The sequence below is a fragment of the Giraffa tippelskirchi genome, chromosome X (assembly GCF_054371585.1).
Source record: "Giraffa tippelskirchi isolate mGirTip1 chromosome X, T2T-mGirTip1v1.2.pri, whole genome shotgun sequence".
In the NCBI taxonomy this organism is placed as follows: Eukaryota; Metazoa; Chordata; class Mammalia; order Artiodactyla; family Giraffidae; genus Giraffa; species Giraffa tippelskirchi.
In genome coordinates this window covers 39498294-39512197 of record NC_137289.1, presented here as the reverse complement: position 1 = coordinate 39512197, position 13904 = coordinate 39498294, and the positions used below count along the sequence as shown (strand labels likewise).

General features: G+C 46.8%; 1 protein-coding gene across 25 annotated transcripts in view; it reads left to right on the top strand.

The window, feature by feature from the left end:
- Positions 1-10924: 10924 nt before the first annotated feature.
- LOC145536802 (histone-lysine N-methyltransferase PRDM7-like) overlaps positions 10925-13904 on the top strand; it is a 44147-nt gene continuing 41167 nt past the window's right edge. For 15 of the 25 annotated variants that reach the window (XM_081566758.1, XM_081566744.1, XM_081566754.1 and 12 more), the window contains exons 1-2: positions 10925-11093; positions 13503-13816. The gene's annotated coding sequence lies outside the window, so the exon portion shown is untranslated. The remainder of the gene's footprint in view (positions 11094-13502; positions 13817-13904) is intronic. The other 10 variants (XM_081566763.1, XM_081566749.1, XM_081566764.1 and 7 more) reach the window with 1 other exon arrangement.

Below are 13904 nucleotides of genomic sequence, written 5' to 3'. Positions count from 1 at the left end.
CTTGTTTCCTTTTATTTTATTTTATTTTTTTGTTAGGTTTTACGTGTGTGTGTAGGGGGCTTCACAGGTGGGGCTAGTGGTAAAAAAAAACCCACCTGCCAGTGCAGGAGACAAGAGATGTGGGTTCGATCCCTGGGTTGCAAAGATCCCCTAGAGGAGGGCATGACAACCCACTCCAGTATTCCTGCCTGGTGAATCCCTGGACAAAGGAGTCTGACAGGCTATGGTCCACAGAGTCTCAAAGAGCTGGTTGTGACTGAAACGACATAGTACGCACAAATGTGTGTATGTATAGCGAGAACACAATTAGATATACTCTTAACAAATTTCGGGGCTTCTCAGGTGGCTCAGTGGTAAAGAATCCACCTGCCGTTGCAGTATATGCGGGTTTGATCCCTGCACCAGGAAGATCTCCTGGAGGAGGAAATGGCCACCCATGTAAACTCTAGAGCCTGGAAATTTTCCAGCTAGCATTCTTGCCTGGAAAAATCTCATGGACAGAGGAGCCTGGCAAGCCACAATCCATAGGGTCACAAAGAGTCCAATACGACTAAACAAGCAACAGATTTTGAATAATACTTTAAAAATCTTCCTTCATTGTGCATTTAATATCTGAAAGCTCTGTATTGATGTCCCCTATGGCATTACTGAAATTGGTAATTAGTGTCACTACTTGCTTTTTCTCTCTCTTTTTTTAATCAACCTGGTTGAAAGTTTATTATTTTGTTAATCTATTCAAGGTATCAACAGTTGGTTTCATGGAGTTTTCTGGTACTACTGATTTTCGGGTTTCTATTTAATTGATTTCTGTTCAGATGTTTGTTAATCTTTTTTTTTTTTTTTTTTTGCTGGTTGTGGATTAAATTTTATTGTACTTTTCTAGCTTCTTCAGTAAGAAGGTTATTGGTCTTTGAACGATCATTGGCCTTTTTCCTTTTCTAATACAACGATTTAATGCTATAAATTTCCCTCTTTGAAGATTTGGTGTCACCTCATAAATTTTGATCTGTTGTATTTCCTATTTCTCCTTTGATCTTGGCATTAATTTGAAGTGGTTTTAATTTACAAATAGTTTGTGATTTTCTAGCTATCTTTCCACAGCTAATTTCTACTTTAATTCTCCTGTGGTCAGGGAATATACTTTGTATGATTTCAGTCCTTTTGAACTCATGACGTTTTTAAAATCGCATATCTCATGAACTTCCATATTCACTTTAGAAGAATATGTATTTGGTTGCTGTTGTTCTGTTGGTCTTTCCAGGTGGTGCAGTGGTAAAGAATCTGCATGCCAACGCAGGAGAGGCAAGAGACGCAGGTTCAGTCTCTGGGTCCGGAAGATCCCCTGGAGTAAGAAACGGCAACCCACACCAGTATTTTTCCCTGGAAAATTCCACGGACAGAGAAGCCTGACAAGCCACGATCCATAGGGTCACAAAGAGTCCAATACGACTAACCATGCAACAGGCTACAGTCCGTGGGGTCTTAATGAGTTGGACACAAACGAGTGACTGAGCACATTCTATAAATATCAATTAGGTCAAGCTGGTTCATAGTATTATTCAAGTCTTCTATATATTTTCTCATTTTTTTGCTCTCTTATTGTATTAACGACTGGGAGTGAAAAGTTAAAGTTTCCAGCTGCAACTGTGGATTTGTCTGTTTCTCCTTTCCATTCTATCAGCTTTTGGCTCCTATATTTTTAAAATAGCCTACACATTCATGATTGTTACGTCTTCTCAATGAACTGAATTCTCTATCATTATGCACTGTCCTTCTTTATCTTCAGTAAAAGTCCTCATTCTGAAGTATAGCTTAATGGGATTAATTCAGCCTCTCCAGCTTTGATTTGATTTGGAATTTGAAGGTGTAAGTATTTCCACCCATTTAATTTTAAATTATTAACTTTTTTAGGGTGAGATCATTTTTGACCATACATAATGTGATCTGACCAACTAGGTCTTTAAGTATTTATCTGGCTTCATGGGCCTTCGCTGCTGCGTGCAGGCTTCTCTCTAGTTGCAGTGTATGGGCTTCTCTTGTTGCAGCACAAGGGCTTCGTTGCCTCGAGACATGTGGGATCTTTGCTCCTAGACCAGGGATCACACCTGTGTCACCTGCATTGGAAAGCAGATCCTTAACCACTGGACCACCAGAGGAGTCCCCCAAAGTAGGTCTTTTAGTTGACATGTGTAGGCAAGTTACAATTAGTGTGTACACAGTTCAGTTTTAAATCTCCCATCTGGATATGCTTTTCTTTATATCACATATGTTCTTTCAGTGACCAGTTGTCCATTTCTTCTCTTCGTTTAGATGGTTGTTTTCTTTAATTAGTCCATTCTATTGCCTCTATTGGCTTTCTAGCTATACATCTTATGAAAAATCTTTCTAGGGAATTCCCTGGCACTCCAAGGATTAGCTCTTGGTGCTTTCACTGCCATGGCTCCAGGTCCAGTCCTTGGTTAGGGAACTAAGATCCCACGAGCTGAGTGCACAGCCAAAATAATCTTTCTAGCGGTGGCTCTAGAGTTTACAATATGCATTTTATACTTCTTCCAATAAGCCCTCAATTAATACTATACCCAGTTCCTATCGAAGAACCTTAAAACTGTGTGTTTCCCTTTCCTTCCTGCTATTCTTTTCTTACATTTTATTTTTGCATATGTAACAAACACCACGGTACGCTTAATATTTTTGCTTTCAATGATTATCATATGAGATTAACTACTTTTAAAATGTATATTTATAAAACGTATTACTATTTCCAGTATGAGTCAATTCTTTGTACAGACCCACATGTTTTTCTATCCTTTTCCTTCTTCCTTAAGAACTTCATTAAAAGACTTTGTATGGCAGATCTGTTAGCAATGAATATTCTTAGATTTTTAGTTTGATAGTCATTGGTTTAAATATTTCCACTTCATCTTCACGTTTCAAACAGCATTTGCACTGATTAGACAATTCTGGGTGGTATAAATTCTGATGAGAATTCTGCTTTCTCAAATTTGTTCCTGTGTATGAAACGTGTCTTTTTGTTTCTCTTTCTGCCACTGCTGATGTCACATCAGAGTCGCTGCTGATGTTTGAGTCAATCTTTTCAGTAGTTGAGCTGGCCTTCAGTTGTTTTCTGTCTATAGACATTTTCGATGCAATACAGTTTTTTACTATACTCTAGACATGGAGAATTGTACCTTGTTGAGTTCTGGATTTTATGATAATAGTAATAGCAATAATAATAATTCCTTTCAGTAGTTTTGAGACCGAGCCTGTGATGCATTTCAGATGCTTAGAAGGAGATTTATCCTTTTCAGGCTTGCTTTCAATCATTGTTAGATTGGACAAGAGCAGTCACTAATCTAGGGCTAATTTGCCCCGCTACTGAGGTAATATCTTGCTGAGTAATGTGCAAGATACCTGCATATTATGAGTGTTTTCTTCCCTCTGGCAGGTAAGAAGAAGAACTATCTCCATCCCTCTGTGAACTCTGAGATCGCTCCACCCACTCCTTTTCGGTGGTTCTTTTCGTGGCCTTAGGTGCATTCTTCACACATATGAGCTGATCGGAATGGAGCAGGGGGCTCCCAGGGAACCCTGTACAAATATCGGTAGCGCTCGCTCCTGTTCTCTCTCTCTCTCTGCAGTCCTCCCTGCTAGGTGCAGCTCCCCTTTCTCTTGTCCTGTGTTCCAGGATTTCTAGCTGTGTTGGCCTCCCTGAATGCTGTACTCTGTTTCGTCAGATCTGGCAGAGTGCTGGCCTCTGGGTGGGTTCCCTCTTCCTGCACTAACGCTTGGAAACTTCTTCAGGAAGTAAGCCAGGGAAAATTGTAGTTCTCACCTCGTTTTCCCCCTTCTCTCAGGCATCAGCATCTTGCAGGTTCTACTATGTATGAGAACCATCACAAAATTTCAGTTACTTAAAGTGGGAGGATAAATACAAGCCTGTTAATTCCTCATGGGCTGAACCAATTCCTAAGTCAGTCTTGTTGTTTTCTAAAATGTATTTATTTATTTTAATTGGATAATTGTTTTTTAAAAAAGTTTATCTTTAATTGATGTCTTTACAATTTACATTTCTGTATCTATTTTGTAAAAGACATAATTTATTAGCACAATAGTAAACCTGTACCATAAATAGAGTGTCTGTGCACCGCAAGGAAAGATCCGCAACTCAATTTGGGGTGCACGGACTCGCTAGCTGTGCCACAGGCTCAGTGGTTGGAGCGAATTCGCATGCCCTGCACTGCAACGTGAATTCTTAACCATAGGATTACCAGGGAAGTCCCCTCAAGTCCATCTTAGTTAGTTATTGAATTCTGGGTTCAGAGGGTCAGTTATCTTTCCTTATGACGTGTCTGTGTTTGTGTGTTCTGCGATGAAATGGTTGAGGGAAACTCCCAAGGAGTTGACATGAGTGCAAAGACGTAACAACTTTGATGCAGTCCTGAAAATTACCTCTATTTATGATGCGGCGGAGGCTGTCACGAGGGTCTGGAGTCTGCACCAACCCCATCTTCTCTATTGTACCTACACCAGAAGCGGATCAGCAGGGAACATTTACCGTGGCCATGTGCTGCTCTTCCCTACCCTCACATGAGCTGGGTTCCCTTATGCACACTAACTGCCTGGCCCTGGGCCATGTAAGTTTGAGAACCCTGTTCCTGGACATCTTCCAGAGGCCCTCACATACAAATGCTCTGTGCTACAGGTATTGTTTTCATCATATGACCTTGCTTTATATATTAATAGTTACTCAAATATTATCTGAGTACGGGGCTGGTGAGATTCCATTAGTATATCAGTACATGGACTACACAGGTCATCTCACTCCACGTTCTCTGCTCCCAGGACCTACCACTGGGGTTAGTTATCACTGCCTCCTTGTTCCTTTCAAACAGGTTTCTCTGTATTTAAACCACACACACACACACACACACACACACACACACACACGGCTTTCACAAACACACACACACACACACACACACACACACACACACACACACACACACACACACACAGGGCTTCCCTGGTAGCTCGGCTGGTAAAGAACCAGCCTGCAATGTAGGAGACCCCGGTTCGGACCTGGGTCAGGAAGAACCCTGAGAAGCAATAGGCTACCGACTCTGGTATTCTTGGGTTTCCCTGGTGGCTCAGATGCTAAAGAATTCACCTGCAATGCAGGAGACCTGAGCTTGGTCCCAGTGTTGGGAAGATCCCCTGGAGGGGGGCATGGCAACCCACTCCAGTATTCTTGCCTGAAGAATCCCCATGGACAGAGGAGCCTGGAGGGTTACAGTCCATGGGGTCGCAAAGAGGCAGACATGACTGAGCGACTAAGCACAGCAGAGCACACACACAGACAAATACACACACAGAGCAGGCCCCACTATGAGCATCTCCCATTTGCTTCCCCTCCCCACAACTATTAACAGCATCTCCTGAAGCAGTTCCATAGGATCAGTACACACTGGTCCCCTCATTGTGTTCCACGGCCAGTGCGTGCTGCATGCTCTACCATGAACCCCTCACCGTTAGTTTACCATCCAAAGATCATTGACAATTAATGGACATAAAGAGGTTTTGCACAATTATTTGCTACCACCTTCCTTCTACACACAGGTCTACGAATGTGGGTGTGTTGATTATACATTTTTAAAGTGGAGCTGCTGGATCAAGACTCAGTCGGTCACCAATCACCCAATGAGCACCTACTATGTGCTGGGCACTGGGGTGACTGACAAAACTGGACAGAAAATATCCTTCCTTCAGGGACAGGACAAGGATTTTGAAAGGAGTGTTCACTTTGATAGATGCTGCCACAGCGCTGTCCAATCTACAGTGCAGGAGAAGTCAAGCTTGCTTCCTACCTCCTCACATCATTCTCAGGGCGGACAGAGGGGAATCCCCTTTCTCAGATGTCCAGGAGGCCACTCCAACCCCCATTTTGCCCACGCCCGTCCCCTGCACATTAGAATACACAGGCAGCAGTTTTTGGTTGTGGGGCTTGGAAGGCAAGGAATACTAGACCACTCTGCACAGCCCACGTGGAAAACGCAGGTTCAGGCTCTCGCGGGGTACAGCGACAGAGACCCCAGATCAGACCAGGGCTCACACAGGCACTGAGGCTGATGAGCAAGAGCTTGCAGTGGGGGCCTGGGGCCTGAGCACCGAAGGGCCAGTGGAACCCAGTTTCCAGGAGTGTTTGCTGCCCAGTCAACAGGCTGGAGAGGCTTCCCCAGTCAGTGGCTGCTTTAGCGAGGTCACTCTAGGAGTCAGCAGGCATCCTTGGGCGGGGCTCTGAGTTTCAGGTAATCATCCTTCTGAGTTGCAGTGTCCTAAGCACTTCTAAGGTGCCATCTCACTTCTTCTTCACTAGGTCCCTTGAAGAAAACCCTGTCACACCTGTGGGACCTTGAGTCTGGCTCTTTCTCTCACAGACCCTCACCCTTTCCCACCAGCCCTGAGGGAAGTGCCCTGGACTCCTGGTCTGGGTCTGGATATTCGCTGGATCTTGGAGAGATTTTCCGTTCCTCCCTCAGCAGGAATTTGTGACAGACCCCTGTGTGTGGGCAGGAGAGAGGTGTCCTGAAGAATGCAGGGAGTAGACAGGGTCCTCACGGGATCCTCTGAGGAAGGGGGGTGCCAGCTGAGAGGCCACAAATGGAGTGAGGGTGTCAATGAGGCCCTGGGAGTCGGGCTGGGGGAGGGGCTAAAGAGGCCCCTGAGGTGGGAGGGGAGGCCTCTTGGAAGATGAGGGGAGGGGTGGGAATTTGGGGAGAGAGAGGAGTTGTGGCAGCTGTCACCAGGAGAGGGACTCTGGAAGATGACAGATGATTAGAGGGATGTAAGGGAGTTGTCATAGGCACAGTGAGGGGAAACCCTCTCCGATCTCCAGAATTCAGTAGCCCACAGTGGGTGCTGAGAGAGACGACCAAGTCCCCGGGGCTTCTTCTCTGGATCTGGGATTCACTCTGAACCTCCCATGGGGCAGGATACAAAGTTACCATGACCAGAGGTGACCGGTGATGGGGGGAGGGTTAGGGCCTAAGTCAGGGACCCAGACATGGGAAGTCAGTTTCAGAACCCCTCAGCTCTAAGGCACACCACACCCCTGGAGTGAAACTGCCTTCCTCAGAATGACATGCTGGTGAATGCAGACTGCAGGGGTTGCAAGACTTGCGGCCTCTCTCCCTTGGTGTTGACTTAACAGAGTCTCAGTGCCACTGCCCACACGGAAGTCCAGAGGGAAAGAATTGGGGCTCTGTGTCCCAGGGTGCAGCCTGTCGGCCCTGTGCGGAGGGGTGTGACGCCTCCGAGCTAAAGGGGAGCTGTTAGCTTGAGTAGTGTCTACTTAGAGAAAAACATACGGTGGAAGTGTTGGGAGTCTAAGTTGGATTCAGGGTCTTCTGGGGACTAGAACCCAGGACACAGCTACTCTGTTAGCTCTGAGGAACCTGCTCTGAGGAGGTAGCAGAGAAGTCAGTATGATTTTGGCTAGGAAATACATTCAGTCAAGTATGGATATTGGTGAAAGATTACTGTGAAACACAGAGATCAGATATCACAAGTTACCGCTTTTCATGCTTTTCTGTGTTTGGGAAGATGCAAGAATCTGGCGTCACTGAACCTTTTCCTGAGGTATCCGTGCAACGAAATAAAGGCCAGCTGGTCCAAAGCATAGTGTGCCTCATCCTGTTTTTCACTCTGAATTCCTTCAGGATGCAGTGTCATTCAGCAACCACAGAGGTTACAACCTCACCCGATAGAACTGGCTGTGAGCAACGCTGTTTGTCTTAGGGATCCTAACTCATCTGAGGCCACAGTGGGAATTTCTGAGCTGGTTAGGGTCTGTGTCCTCAGGTGTGACATATTTGAGCTGCTTGGTATTGGTGTCCAGGATGAGCAGGCTCGGAACTATTTGTGGATCTCTGTCCCAGGTATGGAGTCTCTGAACTATGGGGAGGAGGGGTGGTCTTTGTCCAGAGGGATGGGCCTCTGAGCTGTTCATGTATCTGCAAATGAGAGTGTTCTTGAGATGAAGGCTGGATAGACCCCACTCTCACGGGTCTAGAAGTAGACCTGTGATTTCACATTTGCTATGATTTCTACCATGCCTGCCTACAGAGATGAAAGCTTGGGGCCCCATCCTCAGGGAGAGTAAGTGATGTGCAGTTCACAGGAGCCCATGGAAATAACTCTGATAAGAACAAAACTTTCTGACATGATGACCACCCTTGATAGGGGCCCTGTGACCAAATCTGTGTTCACACACTCACTCATTCAATCTGCCCAACCCACAACAAGGAGGGCACTGTTTGTAGATGGGAGCCCAATCCAAAGCCCAGTGCAGATGGAAAGTCTCAGCACCGGAGGAGGGGAGAAACTGGATGTAAGCCTGGGTTCCTTGGAGGAGGCAGGGAAGACTCAGCACAACCCTGGCCAGGTAGTGAGGGAGGGGGGCATTTGCACAGGGCCGCAAGGACCCTGTGACTGACGCACTGTCAGGATATTTCTCTGTGTCTCCCCATCACACACTCAGCTGGTTACCGGATATATGGAATGCAACCTTCTCATCCCCTGGGAGGTGGTGCTGAAAATTACAGAGGTGAGGCTCCAAGCAGGTGGGGAGAAACTTCACACTCAGCAATTTTCATGAGGCTCCACCACAAATGCAGAGACCCCTGCCTCTCTTTCCCCCATTAAAGCATTCATTGGCACTGAGGTCAGCAGGAGTGTAGTCTGGACAGAAGAGGTTGTGAGGGACCCTGTGTACAGCATGAGCCTCCCCATGACTGGAACATGTCCTTGTCTTGATGGGCAGAGGCCCCTGATGTGTGTCAAGGGAGCATGACCGATGCCCTGGCCATGGGTAACTCAATCACTCCCTAGAGGCAGTCCCCGAGGAGGGGCCTCTTTTCTCCTGTAGAGACAGGTACATCATCCAGTAGCAGGGCTGGGCACCCATAGGTGGCTGCTAACTAAGTGGGGACACTTTGCTTCCAGAAAGAGTCTCTCTGCTCCTATCTAATGCTCTAGCTTTGTCTTTCTCCCTGACAACTCCGTGCCTGTTACATCGTCCCTCTTTGCCTCTGTAAGACTGAATGTGACCTCACTCACACCACGAGGGTCCTTGTTCTGGCTCTCCTGAGGGTATCATCCATTGACATGGATGTTCACTGGGAGCAGTAGGGGGCATTCCCCTTGAGAGTGGGGATTCGAGGAAAGGCACGTTCAGCTTCAGAGGGCCTGTGGTTTTCTTGGGGGTAAACCAGGCGTTCCTCAACAATCATTGTCTGACCTGGGCCTCTGAAGGAAGCATGGGGGCTTCTCTTGTAGGAACCCTCCTGGGGCTCAAGTCAAAGTCCTCCCCATGGCCAGTACGCCCTATGGGACCTGCCCCTCGTTACCTCTCTCATCCAATCTCCTGGCTCTGCCTCCATCACGCTGTGACAGTCACATCAGCCTCCTCACTGTTTTCACACACACGACACTGAGTTCCACTCCCCACTTTTTCCACTGGCCATTATCTCTGTCTGGGGTACTCTTCTCCCAGAGAGGCATCTCTTCTAGGCTTTTGCTCAAAAGTCACAATCTTAGAAAGAACTTCCGTGACCACTCTTTCTAGACATGATCCCCTCTCTCTATTTCACTATCCCGATTTAATTTTAATCACGGCAGTTACAAACGCCTGAAAAATTACTTAGAGTTTGGGGGTGTATGATCCCAACAGAATGTACATTCCATGAGGGCAAGGTTGATTTTCTCCTTCCTAACACTCATAGTTGTGCTTCACACATACATGTGCTTCACACATGACTGAATGACAGAATGAATAAATTTAAACTCGTTGAGAGAGGCACAGCTAGACAGGCTGAGGATTCTGCTAGGGAACATATTCAGGGATGACAAGATGATGACAAAGCTGTGGTCTTTATCTCACCTACATGGTGTCCTTGGGTCCCCTTGGAGATGACCCCTTTTCTAACAGAATGGAAAGTCCTGTTGTCCTTTCACATATCACTCGCAGTCAGCGACAGAGGCCGTCCCCACGCCAGGCCTTCGGATTCCATTCTCAGTAGCTTTATCTCTTCTGCCAGTTGGGGGACTGTGGCCGCCTTTCCCCATGAGACCTATTCTGTGTTAAGCAGGAAAGCACAAACAAGCACCAATGCCAATGCTCAGCACAGAGAAAATTCTTTGAATGCTTCCTGTTACAATAGTGGCCACCACAGAGGAGTAATCTTCAGTTTATGAAGACTTTTTTCCGAGTCCAAGAGTGTGGCAATCTGTGGGGTTTTCCTCCTGACTTTGTCTTTCCACCCTTTGCATTATCATCCTGGGAAGGTTGGGGAATCTACGTCTGTTGTTCCCCAATCTCACCACCAAGAGGCGCTCGAGATGAAACAGTTTTGTCCTGGGATGTACCGCTGAGGGGTAGCGGTAGGACCACCCACTCTGGAAGGTACCATTGGGAGAGTGCGTGTGACAACACAGAGGGTCCCCTGACACCGCGTCGGGCATCGACCACAGTTCCCAGCGGAGGCACTCATGGCGCCACTGGGTCCAACCGCATTCGCTCCACTCCGCCTTCCCGCCGCATTTGAATTTGAGTGGACACTGATATTAAGCCGCAACTTTCTTTGTCTCTTTTCCAACTCCACCCCTTCGTTTTGACATGGTCACATCCAAGGTGGGGATGGCTCCAGAGCGAGAGATTGGCTGCCGCTTTGGGGGTAAGGCGACCGGGAGATGGCCGGAATTAGTTCTTCCGGAGCGCGAGTATACGCGGAAGTCCGGCTACTCCCGCCCTCCTTTTTCTCCTGCTCAGTTCCCATTGGCTGCCTGTCTTAGACAGGCACTGAGGTCGCGGAGCTGGACCTCTGGGCGCGAGGCGTGTGTATACCAGTGCGCCTGCGTTCGTTTGCCCGGCTTTTCAGAGTGTGCCATGTTTTCTCCGAGTTTTACCGCTTTTCCCGAAGGGGTTGAATGGCTGCCTTGGTTACTGGCGAGGTTCGGCACAGTCAGTGGCTGTGCAGGGCGACCGTGTTTCAGTCTTACTGAGCTCTCCCTCAGTCTGGATCAGATGGCAACGCGCGGTAAGTCGCACAGATGCATGCAATTCATGACCAGGGAGAGGTCTCAGGGCTTGTTTCGTGTCTCTCCCTGGAGAGTAACCTGGGTCAGGGAGCTTGGGGTTGTGTATGGCTACGTGTGACATCACAGATGCTGTTTTGGGTACGCTTGATCTCTCTGAGCCATTGGCCAGGATTGTGGGTGATGGGGTATTTGATCGGAGTGGATTTTGAGAGCCATAGTCCAAAGCCTCTAGGATGTGTGTGCCTGTGTGCCGGGATGTGCATTTTTGGAGCTTTGGGGCACTTGAGTCCCTGGGTGTGAGATCTCTGTGTAGGCGTCTGCGCCCCAGAATGTGAGATCTCTGAGCTTTTGATTCTGGGTCCCAAGTTGTGCTGTCTCTGAGCTGCTTTGAGGAGGGGTTTGTCTTAAGGTGGAAACTCTCAGCTGCTTGGGGTCTGCGCACAGGGTGCAGGTTTTCCATTTGTCTGGGAACTTTATCTGCAGGTTGTATGATGTTCTTGAGTTACTCAAAGTTATGTCTTTCTGCTTAGCGGTTTCTGTATTAACTTAGTAAGTGTCCGGAGTGGTTCGGAAGTCAGTCTCCGTGATGTGAAGTATCTGTGCGATTCTCATTTGTTTCTGTCTTGACGACCTTGGTCTGTTTGGAGGCTCTTTGTCGCAGTGTGTTTGGTCTCTGTCGTATTTGAGGGTCTGAGGCTCGAGTTGTGAGCTCTCTGTGCAGATACTCAGTGACCTTTTTTTGTGTGTCTGGGTATCTACCTGAGCTGTTTGGAGTCGTTGTGTTAGAAATAAAACCTCTTGAGTTCTTGGCTGTGAGGTCTCTGTCCAGGAGCTGAGGATTTGGAAGCTGGCAGATATGATTCCGAAGCCTGGAACCTGACATGCTGACTGTGTGTCATTGAGCGTGTATGATAATTAATTCAGTGGGGCCAGTGTCGGTCTTGGAGGGTACCTGTGCATGTTAGCGATGTGTGTAAAGGGCCTGGCTCCCGACTGTCCTTCAGCAAATGTTTTCTGAGCACCTGCCATATACCAGAGCGCTATTCGAGGAGTTTGTAACAGGACAAAACGGACCAAGTCTCTCGTTTCAGAGACCTGGTAGTCAGTAAGTAAATCAAGGGTGGGTGGCAGGCACTATGAAGAAAGATAATACTAGATCAGGGGAAAGGGGGTGTGTGGGGTATGATGTTATTATTTTATTCAAGATAATGAGGGAAAATCTCCCTGAAAGATGGCAATTAAGCAGAGATGTGGAGGAAGTGAGGGAGCAGGCCATGGGCTTACCTAAGGGAAGAGCATTCCAGGCTGAAGGAGCAATAAACGCAACAGTCCTGGCAGGGAAATCTACTTGAGGTGCTTCTGAATGTCAAGGAGTCCCGTGATGCTCTGAGTTTGTCATGTTTCATTGGGTTTAGCACTCATTGCAAAGGGTCTGGTGCCGAAATCTCTGTTTCTCCCACAATTTGTGGTCATCCGCATTTCACAGATGAAGGACTCAAGGCTCCAACGTGTGCCCTGCACCTTCTCTCCTAGCTATACCTGAAATTAGGAGTGAAACCTTCTGGTCCATGATGAGACAGAAAGCTTGAGTATACCAGCTGCAGGGATGATAGCATCCAGCTGAATGTCAGTCAGCCAGCGGATATCAGTTACAATATGGGAATCGCGCCTCATAACACTGCTACTCTTGATGCAGGGCAGGACTTAAGAAGGAGGAAGCAACTGGGGCAAAGGAGGGAGGCAGGAAGGAGAAGCTGGAGGACAATGAGAAAATAAAACCAATGGCTTCATCACATTGCTTGGATTTGGCCCATTTTACCTTGAGTAACTGGTTGTGTTAGAATATAGTCACCTTTTCTCTGTCCCTACCCATTTTTTCCCTCCCTTTGTCTGTTGTGCCAGGGATACCACCTGGGCCTGGAGATTTCTGTAAATTTTTCAACTACAAGCTCGATTTTTAAATAGATTATCTATTTCTTTTTGGCTCAACTTTGTTAGTTAGTTCCTTTCACCGAAATTGCCAGATGTAGTTATTATAATCATTCACAGAATCCTTTTAATTTCTGTGAGATCTGAAATCTATTTTACTTCCGATATTCATAAGTGTTGTCTTTAGATATCTTGCTTTTTTTGGTCTACATGAGTAGACGTTTATGAATTTGTATTGATCTTTTGAAAGAGCCAGCTTTGGGTTTTGTTGATCATCTCTACTTTTTTTTTTTCTGATATGTGTTCTGATCGCTATTTCCCTTATTTTGCTGACAGTCTCGCTACTAATGAGGTTTACTAAAGTCCCTGAGAGTTTCCCAAGCATAGTGAAAACGGACAGATTCTAGGGCACTATTGTAGCTGCACTAAGTGAGATGCACCGAGTGCGGATCATGAAATCTCCATTTTTCTTTTTTTAGAATTCCTCAGTTCTGATTGACATGGACAACTTGTCTAGGCACTACTAGAGCAGAGGAATGGTCTTATTTTGCCTCCTGCCAGGCTCTGTCTCCACTGGGAGCATGTGTAGGTGACAGGGGTTTGCTGCCTTCTCTGATGCACAAACCCAAGACCTCCAGTCTAGGAGACTCACTGACCTGCTGTCTGCTGTTCTGAGGATTCAGACTGCTGTTCAGACTATCCTTTCTACAAAACATCCTGATGCAGTCTTGCCAAGCCTCTATCTGAAAGATTTCTGAAGAAATCCGATTTCTATTTCGTGTGCATTTCTGAGGTAAGATCAATTTGTGTTATGTGGTAGCTGTTATTCTACATATTTTGCCATAGCCGTTGGATCTTAGCCTTGACTGAATAAATACAGA